General features: G+C 34.2%; 1 pseudogene; it reads left to right on the top strand.

Moving 5' to 3' along the window:
• Positions 1 to 357: 357 nt before the first annotated feature.
• Positions 358 to 5,961, top strand: LOC108987276 (annotated as a pseudogene).
• Positions 5,962 to 7,267: the final 1,306 nt, after the last annotated feature.

Genomic DNA, 7,267 nt, shown 5'->3' with positions numbered 1-7,267 from the left:
TACACTCTATTCTATTTTAATTAAATATTCCACTTGTTGGACCTACTCATTGAAAGGAAGTCTAGCCCACAAGTGAGAATGAATGTTAAGATATAAAATAATAAAATCTACCTCTTTCTATCAACTTTTGAGACAGATGATGATTTCAAATTGAGCAGTTGACATTTTTGGTCCGTGTTCGGAATTAGATCCATAACTCTGACCGTACGTGAATTATATCTTGCTTTGGCTTTCTGAATGGAATCAAATACTTCATGATGTCTAGCTATTTATATATGTGCAGAGGCGTAAATTGAGACCCAGAGGAGTGTGATCAAGAAAATTATAAAGCACAAAAAATAAATAAAATAACGAGCTATGGAGGCCGCTACCAAGGAATTCATTTCTAGTACTGGTTATGGAGGTCATGTCAGGGAGGAGAAAATATATAATGATCAATCTAGTACTGGTTATGAAGAAGGATGGATAAAATTATTAGAGACAACAACATTAATCGAGGTGGAGCTTTCAGATCTTCTTTCTTTCCATGGTTCTTGGAAGTCATATATATATTGTGGATATGACTGTAGATATTTTCTTTTCAATATATTTGCTATTTAATTTATATCTGCAGTTTCTTTCTTTCTTTTCCTTAATTTCTAGTTTTTTTTCCCCCGAATGCTTCTCAATATTCCGACAGTCAGCTTTTCTGAGGAAAAAAAAAATGAGTCTTGTCATATATCATGCATGCAGCAGCTTCATGAAGTTTGTACATAGAAATTAAAGAGCTCGATCTCTGTCAAGCACGTTTCCGATTAATTTGGTCTAACTTCCCTCACTCATGTACAGGAAGAAACTCAGATAGATTTCTTTCTAGAGGCTGGAGTAGTACATGAGAACTTTTATAGAATATATTGCCAGTTTTATAGAATATATATATATATATATATATATATATACAGAGAGAGAGAGAGAGAGAGTTTTGATTCAGAGTTGAGCTGTTTTTTTTTTCTTGGAATCAGAGGCTACAATTTAGCAATTGTTGCCATTAGTGCCTTTTTATGGTGATGATCAAATAGTAAGTAATAGCTATATAGAACTAAAGAAGTGATTTGATCTCCTTTTGCATGATGATTTATGACATTTATTAACTTCTCTTCATTGACATGAAAAGCTCCTAATAAATTATCTTTTATTGGCCTACTTTTCCTGCAACATTCCAGGTCGGAAATGGAAGACCATGCCATGAAAATTACTTGAAGCCGCCATCTTCACCTTTACAAAAGGATTCAAGAAGCTGCAGCAAACAGGTATAAGAATTTAGGCTTTTCTTCAGATTCAATATGGGCTCTCATGATAATATTTATATCTAATTAGCTCGATCCATTAATTTATTATATATATTTGCTTTTGAGTATGTACGTAACTCTCATTTCTCAACTCCAAGTACTCGTTACAAGATAACTGATTATTTACTGTCAGTTAATATTTTCTATCAACATGATTATTTTTTGCTAAAATAATGAGTTAATATTTATTGCAACGAAAAGAAAAGTGAGAACTTATATATATATAACCCTTCACTATACATGAATTAATGAGTTAACTCACTTTTAATTTGAAAATAGTTATATTGCTATTTATAAGAAAAAAATCTCCATTTCTTGGGAGGGAAGGTATGATCACTTACCTTAGCCCTAGGTAGCTAGCTCCCTCCACTCTTGCTTATAGAGAAAACTCTAGAACTGTAAAACTATGAAAACATCATGTTCACATTTGAAGCAACTTTAATCAAACTATGTTTGGATCGAATATATGCACCCAGCTATACTGACCAAATTATATTGTGTTTGGAATTTGAGGTGCCTAGCTATAATTTCTTTCTTTTAACTGATCTAGGGGGTTACAGTTGGAAAAATGTAGATTCATCAAGCAAACTTTAAAATATTTACTGAGAAATTAATTCTGTCGAAGAAAATTCATTTAGGCAATACAAGTGTTGTATGGTCCAATTCATTTGCCTATCTTTATCTCACTTAAAGTCCAATTGTTCGATAGAAACTGATGATCTAAGGCATTTGACGTTTTGTATGTATTCGAAGTAGTGGTGTTTGATAATGGTGAGGGGGCAACCAGATGTGATGATTTCCCTACTTGGGCATGACCATAATAGCACCATATCCGCTGAGAACCAAATAGAAGTGGCCTAGACGGCAAAAAGCCGCATGCTGCACACCCTCGAGTCGGGTTTGAGCCATAGCTTAGACCTTACGGGCACTAGGAAATTCAGTGAATTCTTAGATGGCTAAAATACTAAGAGTCTAAAGTGAATCCATATTTAGATTATAATTACGCAGAGCTAATTTGTACATACGAAATTACTTGGGAGTAACCCAATGAGCTTTAAGCAACCACCCTTGGTGGTAGTGGTGTTTGATATATGATGTATTATCATTAAGCATTCCATCATCGATCTCAAAGTTTAACAATAAAACTTTCTTTTTCTTTTTTCTTTTTTTATATAGTTATTTTTTTTGTTTTTCATATAGTTTAACAATAAAAATAATGTTCTTGTTATATATATCTCTCGATGTAGGATGTCCAGCTTCAGTCTACTAGAGTAGAAATGGGTGAGGTAAGAGAAGAAAATCAAAGACTAAAGAAGTCTTTAGATCGGATAATGAAGGATTATCAGAACCTTCAAATGAAATTCTTTGACATTGTTCAAAAAGACAGGATAAAAACTACAAATAATACAAACAACCATCAAGAAATTGAAGAATCAGATCAGTTTGTTTCGCTTTGCCTTGGAAGAGTTACACATGATACAAAAGAGGACAAAAAAACTGTAGTCTCTAGCAAATTAAAAGAGGATGACCAAGCTAAAGAAACCAGCTTGACTCTTGGACTAGATCGCAGATTCGAATTGTCTGATCAATCGAAAGTAAATGCTAAAAGTTTTGAAGAACTGAAGAAAGAAGCTAGGGAGACTTGTTGGCAACACAGTAAAGTTTTGAAGACAAAACGGAGTGGAGATGATGAGGTTCAACAACAAAATCCCGTAAAGAAAGCTAGGGTATCTGTGCGGGCTAGATGTGATACCCCAACAGTAAGTATATATATATAATATATATATACACAAGATGGAAATTTTGTTTTAAAGTTTTTGCCTCCTCGGTAGTACTTTAATCTACTATTTTATGAATGGTATATTAATCCAATAAAGCTAAATTAATTATACTACGAGAAAAACGAGCATTTGTAACATATTATTTGCGATGAGAATGACTATTTATGATGAAAACAGACTCAATTTAGCAGAAAATATATATTTTCGTAGGAAATAGCTGACCACAAATAAGTAGTAATTTTCTTGTAGTGAAATCTATATTATTTATTTAAATTAAAATTACTTTCATATAGATGAATGATGGATGCCAATGGCGGAAATATGGACAAAAGATTTCGAAGAGTCACCCATGCCCTCGAGCATACTATCGTTGCACTGTTTCACCTTCATGCCCAGTAAGAAAACAGGTACGTAGTACTTATAATTATATTATAAGTAGTAATTGATCATCATCTCACATACATTAAATTAGTATTGCAATTAAATTTTTAACCATTATGACAAATGAACAATTTTAAAGTAATTTGTATCGGGAGAGCCCAGCTTATCATGATCATTAGTATAGTTATAAAATCTTATCATAATTTGAAGTTTAATTCTTGAAAATACTTCATCAAGGCATGTGAAATTAAAAATGTCTTTGCTTCCAAACTATTTCATTCTTGTATTTAGTAATCTCTTGTGTAAAGTGACCAATAATATTTGATTTATAAGATAATTAAAATTAATTTACAAACTAATGTGGCTTGAGGTCATATGCTAGAGCGAGTTATATTGCGTAGCATATCAAACTACGTTAGTTTATAAGCTTTCTTTTTTTAATTCTTTTTATAAACCAAGTACTTAACTAAGGCAACACACTTTCAACACTAAGAAAAAAAACATCGGCAACCAGCATGTGGGAGCAATTATATGACTAATTTAATCCCTTTCAATATATTTTATAGTACTTATTGATTAGGTTTTGATCTTGTTTGGCACATACAATAAAAAGTCACTATTAAGTTAATAAATTGTCTAAGAAAAAAAGGTGGAGAATTCAATATCATGTGATCAAGTAGTAGTACTACTAATCCAAGATAAAAGGTCTAAAATTGGATTAAAATGAAGTTTTTTAACAAATATCAAAAATCAAAAATCAAAATGATTTCTTAAGAACAAAATAGATAAATTTAGCCATGATTTTATCTCATTGTAAAAGTGTGATACCCCATATGATATAGATAAGGGTAGGTAGTGTATGGGATCCCACATTACTTGGGAATGAGAAATTCTTGCTCTTTATAAGATTCCAATGGGGCTTCAATTGTATTATTGACTAGTCATTTTGGAGTATAGGCCATGTGGTTTGGATCTTCTATTGAGGCGTTACAAAATTGTGATAGTCCATATGATATGGATAAGGGTAGGTGATGTATGGGATCTCACATTGCTTAGGAATGAGAAGTTCTTGCTCTTTATAAGGTTTCAATGGGGCTTCAATTGTATCATTGACTAGTCTTTTTGGAGTATAGGCCATATGGCTTACAAATGGTATCAGAACCTATATCAACTAGAAATGTGGGACTTGAGCCATGCCACCTACAATGGGCAGGCCCGACGAGGACGTCGAAAATTTAAGGGGGGTAGATTGTGATACCCCATATGATATGGATAAGGGTAAGTAGTGTATGGGAGATCTCACATTGCTTGTGAAGGTGAAGTTATTGCTCTTTATAAGGTTCTAATGGGACTCCAATTATATCATTGACTAGTCCTTTTGAAATATAGGTCATATTGTTTGGGTCTTCTATTGGGACGTTACAAAAAGTCCTCAAAATTTTCTATATTCAAAAGTTTTTTAGTACTGGTTCTAACAATGGTGAGAATTGTTTGCAATTTCAGGTACAAAGGTGTGCGGAGGACATATCCATATTGATCACCACCTATGAAGGAACACACAACCACCCACTTCCCATGTTAGCTACTACTATGGCTTCCACCACTTCAGCAGCTGCTTCCATGCTTTTGTCTGAATCGTCAAGCTCCCAATTACCTGCAGGCCACAGCTCATCAGTCACCACTGCTAATAGTACTGCTACAGCTAATCTTCATGGCCCGGACTTTTTTAAGTTGGATAGTTTAAAATCAAAGCATTTCTACTTATCCAAATCTTCTTTCTCATCTTCAGTACCTTCACATCCAACAATTACTCTTGACCTCACATCAAGCCCATCCTCTTCCTTACCTCGTTTTAATATAGTTTCTTCTGAATATCGTCCAAAGTATTCTTCCGCAACTCTCAACTTCAATTCTTCTGATCCCAATGCAATGTCTTGGGTTAATGGGTTCCTTAACTATGGACGTCAACCCTACAACAAGAACCAAATTGGAAACCTAAGTATGGGAAGACAACCAGTAGAAGACAATTATCAGTCATATATGCACAAGAAAGATCTTACTCCTCAACACTCTTTACTAGAGACCATTGATACTGCAACAAAGGCAATCACTGTTGACCAAAGATTCCAATCTGCTTTAGCAATTGCACTCACCTCAATCATTGACGCTGGGGATATTGCTGCTGGAGGTGCCCAAAGAAATTAGAGTACAGATACTGCTGTTCGAAAGTAGACCTTGGGTGAGCAATTTGCAACGTACGTTTTCTTAATTCCTTCCTTCCAGCTCTCAATGAGAGTGGACGTGCATCAAGCTTCTTAAACGAAAAACATTCCACCAATTCACAATTGGGAAGTTTGATATTTCTACCACCTTCCTTGTCTTTTTATTCTTCCAAGAGTCTAGTGGATTTGCCTCCTTCAACCGGAAATAATAAAGATTATACCCAGTTGATGGCTTTGGATATCCTTTAGAATGTTAATGTTTTTTGTGTTTTGACTATTATAAGAAGAAATTTGCGGTTGAAGATGATGATCATGACCGCAAGCATTAATAATTAATGGAACTTGAATAATATTTTTTTTTTCTTATATATCTGTATTTATATTGATGAAAATATCCTAATGATTTAGCATGTCATGCATATTTGTTAATATATCCGAATTGAAGACCTACATGCCTACAAAAATAATTCTGTATTTGACTTAACATGATGATACATATGCATGAACGTCATATTTTCTCTCATTTCAGTTACATTATTTTTTTCGATAACAGTTTATATTAATGGAATAAAAGTTAGAACAATACAAACATATTGTTTGCTCAAGTCAAATAAAAAGAACGGTCCAATGAAAGTATTTCTCGTACTAAATGAGAGCGATAACTGTAAGACTAGGCAACAATTTAGCAAAGCATAAGGACCGCTCAAGGCAATACGTTGAGCTGCTATCCATATCATTCGAGAGTTTTGCTTAAGAGAAATGTAACACCCCACTTAAAAGCACCTTAGGATTTAACCCTAGTAGCCATGATCCTAGCTTAGTAGAAGTTGTGATCCTTGAGAAAAAAGAAATTTTTGAAGCTTGAGTTAGCAAAAGAGCTTACACCTTTGGTTTAGTTAGAATTATTAGAAAGTTCTAGTGCTTTATTAATTTTGAGAAAAAGTACCAAGAGGCGAATGGATCGAAGAATGACTCATGGGCGCATATTGGACACTTGCCACATTGGTGGACTCAATGATTTGGTAAAAATATTAGATAGATTTGGAGAAGGCCCAAGAGGGGTTTAATAAGGACCCTAGCTTACTAAGATGAGATAATTTAAGGATAGATACTAAGACCTTAGGCCCAACTTAATAGACATAAGATTTTAGGCCCAACTTGATGGACATAAGATATTAGGCCCAACTTAGTGGATATAAGACTATGGGCTCAAAAGACTTTATACTATTGGCCCAATTTAGGAAAGACCCAAAGTTAGGACCAACTTAGTAAACTATTGACATGGGGCCAAGTAAAGGTCCACTCCTAGGCCTACACAAAAGGTTTGTTCATATGGCCCAATAAGAACCCAACACTTGAAGCCAAAGCCTTGTATTTCATATCACTCTTCCGTGTAGGACCCACATACACCATACCATTAGTTTTCATTCTACCCAAACCCATCCCACACGCCCCAATGGTTTCCTTTCAACCATGGTAAGGCTTCTAACTTGAATAAGGTTACTCATCACACCCAGGAATAGTAACTCAATATCATGACTTACATAGTTTTCTT

This window comes from Juglans regia, chromosome 9 (assembly GCF_001411555.2).
Source record: "Juglans regia cultivar Chandler chromosome 9, Walnut 2.0, whole genome shotgun sequence".
NCBI classification, from domain to species: Eukaryota; Viridiplantae; Streptophyta; class Magnoliopsida; order Fagales; family Juglandaceae; genus Juglans; species Juglans regia.
This window is presented reverse-complemented; position numbering and strand designations above follow the sequence as displayed.